Here is a 12572-nt window from a genome sequence, read left to right as displayed (position 1 = left end):
GTTTGTCTTGCACTGGCTTTAAGATCCAATGAAAGGATTAATTTTTGCAAATATATCGGTCACTTTGCGGACCTCGATCAGTTCAATTTATATTTTGAATTTTTAAGATAACGAATATGAAATTGATTGAAATATTGTGATACTACTTTACATACTACATTAAAAATAACAGATTTTATTCTTAGTTATTATATCAATAAATATTATATTCGTTATTTTAACAAATAATTATTTGCAAGGTATTACATTTTTTAGTGAAATAAATGCAGTGATGAATGTCCATATGTGACCAAAAAGTCTGTAATAATTACAAATTAATTGTTTTATTAGATCCTAAAGCCCACACAAAGCAAACATTACAATTTTAATCCAAGGATCAATAAGAGTAAACATTAAATTCTTATTTATAAAGGTATCCAAACAAAAATTAATTTTATCTTTAAATAAAAATTTAAATTAATCACTGCATTTTTTACAACCAATATTATATCTATTCTCAATTTCCTAAATAAAAGATGTTTCTCTTTAAAAAATGTAAAAAAAGTGTTCCTTAACACTTACATCTTTTAAAGTGGGAAATTCGTGTAAATGCACGTTTCTTCAAGATTTTTTTTCAAAAAAGTGGTAAAATTTATTGAATTGAAATAAAGCATGCCTTAAAGGGTACAATATAAGTTATATATAATAATTTTTTAAATTAAAAATATTGAAAAATGGCGGCGTTACAGATGTTTAAAGTTAGATCTTTGTTTTTGCGCAAGTACTTTTATGTATTTTGATGCGCTGATTACGAAAATCATAGTGACATTACCCGAAAATTTGATTTTTATGGTGAAAACCATAAAAAAGTCCCAAAATCTATGGTTTTTTTTGTTTATTGGGTAAGATATGCAAAATTAAAAAAAAACTTTCAGACAAAAGTTATAGATCTTATTAAAATACATTTTTTTCAATTTTGGATATTTTACCCAATAAACGAAAGAAACCATAAATTATGGACTTTTTTATGGTTTTCACCATAAAAATCAATTTTTTGGGTATTGTCACTATGATTTTTGTAATCAGCGAATCAAAATACATAAAAGTACGTAGTATAAAAAAACAAAAATATTTTTAAAAAATTCAAAATTCAAATATTTGAAAAATTCCGAAAATATTGTAAAAATCGTTTGCCCATTATCGGGCTAGGCTTAAAAGTTTCGTAAAAAGAAGTAGTTTTTTTGAAAAAATGTTGCGAAAAATCGATCAGTGCATTTTTTAACTGAAATGTGAATTTTTGATTTTTTAATTTTTTTTTATGAAAACGAGTAATTGATAAAAAGATAATAAAAAAATTGCTTTATGTATAATTTCCAAAATCCTTGTGTCTACTTTGATATTTTTGTTATACAATTAAGTCTGTCAAATTTGATTAAGAGTCGTTAAAAAGTTTTCAAGTTATCGTGTTCATAAAAACTGAGACATGAAATTTTCGTTTTAAAAATTTGTACATAAATTTAAAATTACAATTAACAGAATATTTAAAAAATTAATCAATTGACGTAATTTAGAAATTATTTAAATATTAATAATTAAATATTAAATTTAAATATTTTGAAGATATTGATGTTAAAAATCGATCTCTTCAAACGCCAAGTAATTACAACTTATCACCTTTTTTAAACTATTATAAAACTAAATGAGTTACAACAAATTGGTTACAAAAAATTTCAATGAAGAATAAAAGTGTTCATGAAATAAACACAAAAAATTCAAACTTCATCTTGGCAGTGATTTTTCATATAGTTTATTTAATTTGTTTTAAAATGTAACATATTTTCTTTTAAACTAAGCAACAATCAAATATAGTAAAATAAAAAATTTAATAACAAAAATTAAAAATTTTTCAAAAAAGGAAAAGATTTTTTCTCTATATAAAAATATGTTATATCAGATTCTGATCAATTTTCCAATTGTATGCATTTGTGGATCCATTTTTTGTGAACATGATAACTTTAACAGGTTTTAATGGATTTGGGTAAAATTTAATAGTCTTATTTATCACATTAATATTTTAAATTGGATACAAGGATTTAAAAAAAAACAAAAAAATGTTATCCTTTTTTCCAAAAATTTGTTTTTAATAAAAAAATTAAAGGTGATATATAATAAGATCTTATTTACTACGTTAAGACGAATCGATTGATACATAATTATAGGTTTGTTTTAAATTTAAAGATTTAATGAAAATCAAAAAATCATAAGTCACGTTTCCTTTCTTAAAAAGACAGTGCATGCAAAGCACATGAAAATGTATCGAAATATCTCGATGGTCGAAAAAATCGAATGTAAGAAAAAATGAAATTTGCTGTCCAGAGCATCTAAATCAATATTCATTTTATAAAAATCACCTTAAATTATTGTTCCACATAAATATTTTGCATAACTTACTTAATTGCAATAAATATACACTTGCAAAGCATTTATTTGTTGTAAATATTTGCAGCTGTCATGAATCAGACACGAACATAACCTACATTTAGTTCAAATCACTTCATTGGCCCAAGACAAAATAGCGCGCGTTTTTTTAAAATAATGAAATTTATTAAATTATAATAAAATAATTGTAATAAATTAACTTATTATGAAAATAATATTACCTTGAATTAAAAAATGTTTTTAGTTTTAAAAAAAAATTATTCAACAATTATTATTATTTTTAGACAAATTTTTTTTTGCATTTTGTTAACAATATTATTGAATATTTAATAAAATAATTGTAATAAATTATGAAACATAAATTGAAAATTAAATTGAATGGACAAAGAATAGAAGCAACAGAGTATAATATGTTTTACCTAAAATTAATTATAATTTTCTTATTTTCTCAAAAATTTAATTAATTTTAATTAATTTAAAACATTTTTCAACTAGAAATATTTTAAATAAATCAATTTAAATAAGTTAAAAACATTTGTTGATTTCTCCACGAGGAAGTAAATTTTTTGCTTCACACAATTTACATTTATTAAATCATAAAATCTAAATCTTCATTTTCCACAGATAAGCAACATCAAATAAAAGAAAACCTTTCATTTGAGTCACAGAACGAATTCAAAAGTATGAAATTTTGATGGCCCTGAAAAGGGCCGATTGCTTTCTGATATGCAGAAATGGACAATGTCCATGTCGGTGACAGTTTTCTAATCGGTATATAATGCCATAGATTTGGTACACAATCCTTCCGAAGCGAACATTCATTTGCATTGAATAATTCTTTTGTTCGTCATATTAAATTTCTTACACAGTATTTTACACTTGTTTTTAGTCAGTCTTTACATTTTTCAGGTAAATAGTTCTCGTAAAAGAATTAAGGCCTATCTAGTTAATATATTTTATTATGTTGTTCTTAATATTTTTATTTTTTAAATTCTTTAATAGTTTAGGCAAAATTAAGTTAACAACCTTTTTGACAATTTTACTTAAAAACTAACTTATCCTAATTAAGTAGAAATAACGAAATAAAATTAAGATGCTGAGACATTATCACATAGTATTTGCAAATGCAATTTATATTTAACTTTAAAAGTCAAAAGACTCTTATCAATAATTGGTGCCTCCTGGAGCTCTTTGTCAGTTTTTAAATTTGGTCTCATATACTTGGCATTTTTTTGAAATACTTCGAGTTTATTTATATTTTAAATGCATGTGTTGCTCCATAAAGGGGCTGCATATAATATAATTGGTCTAATTATTGATAAGAAAATAATAGTTTTATTTTTAATATGCAGTCTGCTTTTTTACAAATAAGTGAATCAAACACACTGCACATCGAATGCCCCTTCCTTATTGCATTTCTGATATGCTCAATATAATTAAGTTTAGAATGCAAAGTAACACCCAAATATTTTACACTTGATTTACTTTCAATAGTAATTTTGTCCTGCAATTTAAATTCTGAGATCTCTATTTGTGACGCGTCGCGAAGGAAGGGACCTAAAAGTTCTTTGATTTTGAGGAAATGTTTGTGTCAGTTTTATATTGATTAATCGTTTTTTCGTAATTTTGTAACAATATAATTAGTTTTTATTAAACATTTTGGGTGTAATAAAGGCTTAAAAAGTTATAGTTTAAATTGAAAACTGATCCTCTTTGTACATTTTCATTTAAAAAATTACAATCTTGACATCTAATTTTTGGACTCTTAAGGTCCCTTTCTTCGTGACGCGTCACATTTTCTTTTTTCTACTTTTGTGGTCAAGATTTTTTTTGAGTAAAAAGTATAAATTCAGTTTTATTAACATTAGTTTTAAGTTTCCAAAGTTGGAAAAAGTCAATTACTTTATTTGTTGCCACTTGTAGCTGTTTATGAGCCTTTACTCGGCACCAGGAGGAGGAATATAATGCTGTGTCATCGGCTAAAAGTGAACGTAATAGGTGAATGTAATAGACTACATAATGACTCTCTTCATTCAGCTAGTTAAAGAGTGGGGGGAACTGCACAAGGAATAAAACAATACTCGATGCCTTTTTATCATTATTCTTAACTTGTTCTTGGTTTGGGTTACACAAATTTTGCAGTAATATAAATGACTACTTTTTTATAAGAGATGTAAAGAATTAGAAAAGGAAGAGCAATACGTTTTGGTTAATATCCAAACTTTTATTAAGTTAAATATCCGGCTTTTCGTTCGTTGTAGAGGTATGAAATGTATGTCAGCATTGATTTGCAAGGATTCTCGTAAATATCTGGAATTCCCTTTTTGTGACAGAATATTTTCTACAAAGAGAAATTGTTAAAAATAAAAATTTTTGAATGTAGGATTTAAAATAGCAAAATTTAAAATTCTTTACCAACGAAAATTCGCAATTAATTTTACAATTTTTGATTAAATGTATTCTCCATGTAATCCATTAAATATTTGTACCGGTGTACACTTTTTTTAATAAAATTTATTTCAAATAACCTATTTTTTGAAAATTTTATTTTATTAAAAAATTTGTTAAGAGCATTTGAACCTTCGTGACGTCACAAATCATGGCGCATGACACGCAAACTTCTCAGGTATGTGAAAAGCACAATTTTGAATATTTTTTAAAAAAACCTTTTGGAAAATGTTCAGAATAACATAGACTCTGTCTGTTATGTGCGGAAAATTCAAAATTTTGCGTTTAAAATGTTTTTTAAACAATGTTAAGGTCACAAATCATGGCGCATGACACGCAAACTTCTCAGGTATGTGAAAAACACAATTTTGAATATTTTTTAAAAAAACCTTTTGGAAAATGTTCAGAGAAACATAGACTATGTCTGTTATGTGCGAAAAATTCAAAATTTTGCGTATAAAACGTTTTTTAAACAATGTTTAAGTTGGTTGTCACAAGTAAGGAAAAATACACGAATTGCTTATATGTAGGCATTGTTTAAAAAACGTTTTAAACGCAAAATTTTGAATTTTTCGCACATAACAGACAGAGTCTGTGTTATTCTGAATATTTTCCAAAAGGTTTTTTTAAAAAATATTCAAAATTGTGCTTTTCACATACCTGAGAAGTTTGCGTGTCATGCGCCATAATTTGTGACCTTAACATTGTTTAAAAAACGTTTTAAACGCAAAATTTTGAATTTTCCGCACATAACAGATAGAGTCTATGTTATTCTGAACATTTTCCAAAAGGTTTTTTTAAAAAATATTAAAAATTGTGCTTTTCACATACCTGAGAAGTTTGCGTGTCATGCGCCATGATTTGTGACGTCACGAAGGTTCAAATGCTCTTAAATTAAAAGCAAAATAGTGTGCCAACAAATTTTACACCGTTAAATTGCTCATGCCAAAGTGTACACGAACAGCATTCAAAAATTTTAATAAAAAAAATCTGTAAATTGGATAGGTTTAAAGTGTACACGGTAAACTGAATACACATTACTTTTATTTCTTAATTTGACAAAATTAATTCGTATGCAGTTCAAAGTTATACAATTTAAAGATTAGTTAATTAATTTTTATTAAATTTTTTTATATATATTTTGTATACACTTTCGCCATATACAGTTAAACGGTGTACCTAAAATTTTTAGCAAATTTTTTTTTAATTTGATAAATTTAATTCGTATGCAGTTTCGCCATATGCAGTTTAAGAGTGTACATTTTATTTTTTAATTAGAATTTACTATATTTAGTCCGTACAAATTTTTAAGCAAAAAATAGTCATATGTATATTTGTATATATGTATATGTATATCACTCTTTTTGTCGCCAGGATATCTCGAAAATGTTTTAACCAATTTTAATAAACTAACAATTTTGTGGATTACATGGAGAATACATTTAATTATAAATTGTAAAATTGATTGCAAATTTTCGTTTGTGAAGAATTTCAAATTTTTGATATTTTAAATCCTTACTTCAAAAATTTTTAATTTTAAAAATTTCTCTGTGTAGAAAATATTCTATCACAGAAAGGGCATTTCAGATATTTACGAGAATCCTTGCAAATCAATTCTGACATACATTTTATTTCTCTAAAACAAACGAAAAGCTGGATATTTAATTTAAGGAAAGTTTGGATATTAACCAAAACGTATTGCTCTTCCTTTTCTAATTCTTTACATCTCTTATCAAAAAGTAGTCATTTATATTACTGCAAAATATGTGTAACCCCATGGAAGAACAAGTTAAGAATAATGATAAAAAAGGCAGTATTGTCCGTTTCTGCATATTAGAAAGCAATCGACCCTTTTCAGGGTTTTTTTTGTTTGTTTTTGATTATATGTGGAAAAACAAGATTTTGATTTAATAATTTAATTAATATAAATTGTGTGAAGCAAAAATTTGTTTCCTCGTGAAGGAATCAATAAAAGTCTTTAACTTATTTGCTTGATTTAAATTAATTAAAATTAATTAAATTTTTTGAAAAATTATAAAAATTATAAATAAGTTTTAGGTAAATCATATTATACTTTATATATTTCAATCAATTTGTTTCAATGTAAGGCGAATACAATTATTTTTTGTATAAACTTGAATTTAAAAAAATACAAATTTTTTTAGCTAAAATGAGACATTTAATTTTTTAATTTTCATTAATTCTTTAAATTTAATTCAAATCTATAGTTTATATATATATATATATATCAATTGATTCGTCTTGACGTTAGGAATAAGATGTTATTATACTTCACCTTACATAACCGAAAGGATTATCAAGCTTCCTCATGAGGAACCATAACTGATAGTTTATAAAGAAAACATACTACATATCAAAATGCACACTTAAAAAAATTTAATGTAATTCTGAAGTTATTCTAAGTTATTAAAAACTTCTGCTTTTAATTTTAAAATATAAAATTAACCCGTTTTTCTTCACTTTTTTTCTAAACAATAGAATCGTTAACAAAGAAAGGACCATGTTATAAAAAGATGCATTTGTTTTTAAATGAAATAAGTCGACGTAGAATATAAAACGCGAACAGAAACACAAGCATGTCATAGAAAAGGACATAAATATCGTTGTCTTTTTCTATCTCATGATAGCATTCTCCTCCCCAGAAAGCTCATAATATTCCTTAAATATTTTAATATAATAGATTTAAAATATTGTTGCACTTAAATTTTCTGAAAATTTGAAATAACAAAAAACAATAATAATCAAATAAAAATTGTAAAATTTATTTTTTATAAAGATTTATTAAATTTATGACAAAACATGTTGTTATTGAGAGGAATCACATTCTCATTGACTCGTACTTTTTTAAACAAGTTATTACACCCTCCCAGTCTCTAGTGTTTGCGATATGAGCGTTAAACTATACCATCCTGCGGCATACATATGAACTATGTTCAAACAAAAAACTGTTTAAAAGAAAGTATATTTCTACGTAAGAAAATGTATTGGCCCTCAAAAGGGCCGATTGTTGTTTGTAGGCACTAAATGCCTAACTGCTTTTTTATTAAATGAAGTCGCTTCAGCGCTTGATCTATGGCGCGCATGTGCATAAATATTTCATGCACACGGTTTTTTTTGCAGATAAAATACTGCAGTATTTATGTGCTTTCTTTCCCCCCATGTTTCTTAAAGTATGGAAGGGTGGAACTTTAAAATTCATTGGTCCTCCATTTGTATTTGCTTTGAGGTTTTTCTTTACCGTCCGCGCGTTTGAACATGTCACTGCTCCCCAGAAAGTATTTTCATTTCCATTAATTTCTGTCTCTTCAGTCGGATGATATTGACAGATAATGTAAGAGTTGATTTTTCCATTTTTTTATTAATTATGTTGTAATTTTTAATTGTTAGTTTTTTTTATGGTACAATAAGAAAAATTATAATTTATGAAAAAAAATTTCTTAGTTCATTGTGAAATCAAATGTGACAATAAAGCCATAGTGTGAGCCACTCGCTACCCGGTAAGTAGGCTTGCATTATAAAGAATTGATATTTCGAATTTTAATGCTAAATTGAATTCTTTTTAATCAAATTAGTTCTATGATTACTCAATTTTTTTTATTTCCTAGAAATGAGAATAGTTGCTTTCTTCATTTAATGCATTTCTATTTAGAAAAAATATGTAAATTAGCACATATATATTTTAATGCTTTTTAATACCTAATGAAGGGAACAAAAAAAGATTCTTTTATTTCTCTTAATTAAATAACTTTAGAGATAAGAATATTTTATGTCAATTCATTGCAAATGTAGATAATTAATTAAAATTCTTTTAATTATATTAAATTTTCATCCGGATACGAAATTTTAATACAGTTTAATAAGAAATTTTGTAATTAAGGGTATGTGGGAACCTCTCACGTGACCTAGTATGAGAAAATGTGTTTTGGTATTATACGTCTTACTCTAAAATGAAAAAAGATTTTTGTCTAAAATTTTGAGGGAAAATAGATTTGCTTTCAAGGAATCTCGCTGTTCTCCGAAATACATAATTCCTTGCACCAAACGAAATCATTTTTCCAAAATTTTAAACCGAAATCATTTTTATTTTAAAGAAAGTTTCAAACCACAAAAAACATCCTTCGCCCACATACCCTTAATGTCATTTTAATGTATTCTTTTAATAATACTAAAAATTCAAATATTTATAAAAAAATTTATATATATATATATATGAGACGTTTCACGTCAACCGGCCCAAAGCTATGTCCAAAATTCTATGCAATAACAATAAACATGTAATACATGAAAATACTCGTAAACTCATTCCCTTTCAATTGCAGAGTGGCAGAATTGAAAATTCAAAATGGCGTCCTTACTATGTCAAGTGGAAGCGGCTAACTGCAGAAATAAGTAAATATATTTATTAAATTTCTTTTAGAAAATTATGCAAAAATTTTAGGTCACCACATATTTTAATGTTTTCGAGGTCGCTGATTACGAATCTGAAGTCAGTTTTTCAAAATTCAAAATGGCGGATCCAATATGGCGGATTATTTTTTAAAAATTTATTGAATTTGCTTGAAATTTGTTACTCGGGGGGTTTTCGAGGTCACTGATTACGAATCAGAAGTCAGTTTTTCAAAATTAAAAATGGCGGATCCAATATGGCGGATTATTTTTTAAAAATTCATTGAATTTTATTGAAACTTGTTACTCGGGGGTTTCCGAGGTCGCTGATTACGAATCTGAAGTCAGTTTCTCAAAATTAAAAATGTCGGATCCAATATGACGGAATTTTTTTAAAAAATTCATTGAATTTGCTTGAAACTTGTTACTCGGGGGTTTCCGAGGTCGCTAATTACGAATCTGAAGTCAGTTTTTCAAAATTCAAAATGGCAAATCCAATATAATTACTTTGTGGCCTTTAAAAAGGCCGATTGTTATAATTATGAACTGTAAGAATGTGGTAGCCTTGAAAAAGGCTGATTGTTGTAATTTTTAAACCATAATTTTTTGGTGGCCTTAAAAAAGGCCGTTTGAATTAAATTTACAAAATACATCCAAACCAATGTAATTATATTTTAATATTGCATAACTGCAATAGGATGAGGTGTATTTGAATATTTGAATATTTTTAATTGTTTCTCTGATGTTACAATAAAAGAATGAGCAGATTGAATTTTTGTAACACTAGGTGCTCTAGAAAATCTACTAGCAAGTTTTCGTTTCACTCTCTCGTGTTGTTGCTTGTTGTAAAAGAAAATCTGCGAAGTCTTGATATTTTGCTTAGCCCATAGGTAAAGAGTCCTTGCATTTAAAATGGCTTTGTCTGGTGAGGATTGCAAGCTAGCACGAGTAGCTTCTCTCTTTAACCCTCGGAGCTCACACCTCTTTTTTCGAACAAGTAGCACAGTCTGGGTCGCTGTGACCCTGTTTACTTTACAAAACTCCCCCATTTTTGAACTATTGGACTGATCAACACAAAAAAAATATTTTTTTATTCATTGAACCTTGTAAAATAAGAATATGCAGTTTAGAAATATTATTAAATTATTTGCATATTGAAAAAAAAATTCGTGAAGTTAACTAATTAAAAAGAAAAAATTGAATTTAAAAAAAATGTAACTTTTGTAATTGTTAATATTTTAAGCTAAAAATTGGGATTTATATTCTCGAAGTGTGTTAGAATAAGGGAAAAAATATCACTTTATTTTATTTTTTAAAAAGGGTATTTATTTTGTAGTCTAACGAAGGTAACTTTTAAGACGATAAAAATGTGATTTTCGACACAACTATTTAAAACTATACTTTTTTAATAACATATTTACTAGTATTTTATTATTTTCTTTGGATTATCATGTTACTTATTATTCCTTATTAGTTAGTTACCACTATATGGCCTTAGGTTCGTGTTGTATTGCCGACTTTTCAAATTACACTTCATTGAAATTAATGACAGGGTCTGTGTGACCCAGTATGTGCTCCGAAGGATAAAATAGCTCTTATGCCATCACATGATACTTTACAGTTGACACACTGAGGGTTCAATAAAAACATTTGAACATCGTGAAAAAAATGACAATCGCTAAAACATATCTTACGAAGTCTGAATAAGCTCTTTTATAATTTAGATAGCGTCCATGTTTTTACGATGCTCAAATGTTGTTACTACTTACATGAACATTCATGAAAATAAATTATTATTACAGCCGCATTTAAAAAGTTACTAAAACTTCGTTAATCAGTTAATAATTAAATGTACCGAATCAGCCACATTATTTGATTATTCGTTTTCTTCCTGTCGATTTATACAGTTTCTTTGACTCGCAACAAGGTGAATAATTTTATCTACAAATATTGTACCTAATTTCCTTCTAAATCATAGCAGAGAGTAAAGAAAAATTAAGGAAAAGTTGTGTTTAAGGAAGACCTCAGGCATCTCAGAACGCTAAGACTTCAGATTCATAATCAGCGACCTCCAAAACCCCCAAGTAAAAAGTTTCAAGCAAATTCAATCAATTTTTAAAAATTCGTCCGTCATATTAAATCCGCCATTTTCAATTTTGAAAAACTGATTTCAGATTCGTAATCAGCGACCTCGAAAACCCCCAAGTAACAAGTTTCAAGCAAATTCAATGAATTTTAAAAAAATTCGTCCGCCATATTGGATTCGCTATTTTTAATTTTGAAAAACTGACTTCAGATTTGTAATGAGCGACCTCGAAAATCCCTAAGTATCAAGTTTCAATCGTATTTAATGAATTTTTAAAAAATAATCCGCCATTTTTAATTTTGAAAAATTGACTTCAGATTCGTAATCAGTGACCTCGAAAACCCCCGAGTAACAAGTTTCAAGCAAATTCAATAAAATTTTAAAAAATAATTCGCCATATTGGATCCGCCATTTTGAATTTGCAATTGAAAGGGGATGAGTTTACGAGTATTTTCATCTATTACATGTATATTTTTATTGCATAGAATTTTGGACATAGCTTTGGGCCGGTTGACGTGAAACGTCCCATATATATATATATATATATATATAGGGCAAATATCTTGAAGTGATGTAATTGCCAAAATGTAAGCATTGCATTTTTTGAAAAATTAAAACGATGAAAATAATTTTGACCTATATGATTTCGAAAGATTTTTTCCAGCTCTTTCGAATGCTGCAAAAATATTTTTAAAAAATTAAAAATTTAACCCTTTCATTGTAAATCAAAAATGATGTTTTCCAACTGTTAACATGGCCGGTATCTCCAGTCTCCCCTACAATATTTAAATTAATTAATTTTGCTTCCTCATGGAGGAAGTACTACAGAACCAAAATTTTTCGAATTCCATTTTTTGATGTGTCTTTGTTTTTCGATCTCTATTATTTAAAAAATCACATTTTTGACAAAGTGTTAATGAAATAAACACTGACAATTCATAATTCATCTTGGCAGATTTTTGTTTCAAATAATGTTTACAAGCTTAAAACTATTGTAGGCCATCTCATTTTAGGTTATTGAATCAGTAAATCTAAATTAATAACGTCTTGATTTTTCACAAATAATTAGAATCAAAGAAAAAAACGTCTTTACTTGAATCATGGAACGAATTCCAACGTATGAAATTTTGATGGCCCTGAGAAGGGCCGATTGTTTTTTGAAATGTAATGATGTAGATTGAAAGCAGTGGACGACGTTTATTAGGGTGAGAGT

This window comes from Leptopilina boulardi, unplaced genomic scaffold (assembly GCF_019393585.1).
Source record: "Leptopilina boulardi isolate dan_hultmark-lab unplaced genomic scaffold, ZJU_Lbou_2.1 LbouV2_389, whole genome shotgun sequence".
Classification (NCBI taxonomy): domain Eukaryota; kingdom Metazoa; phylum Arthropoda; class Insecta; order Hymenoptera; family Figitidae; genus Leptopilina; species Leptopilina boulardi.
Note: the sequence above shows the minus strand (reverse complement) of the source record.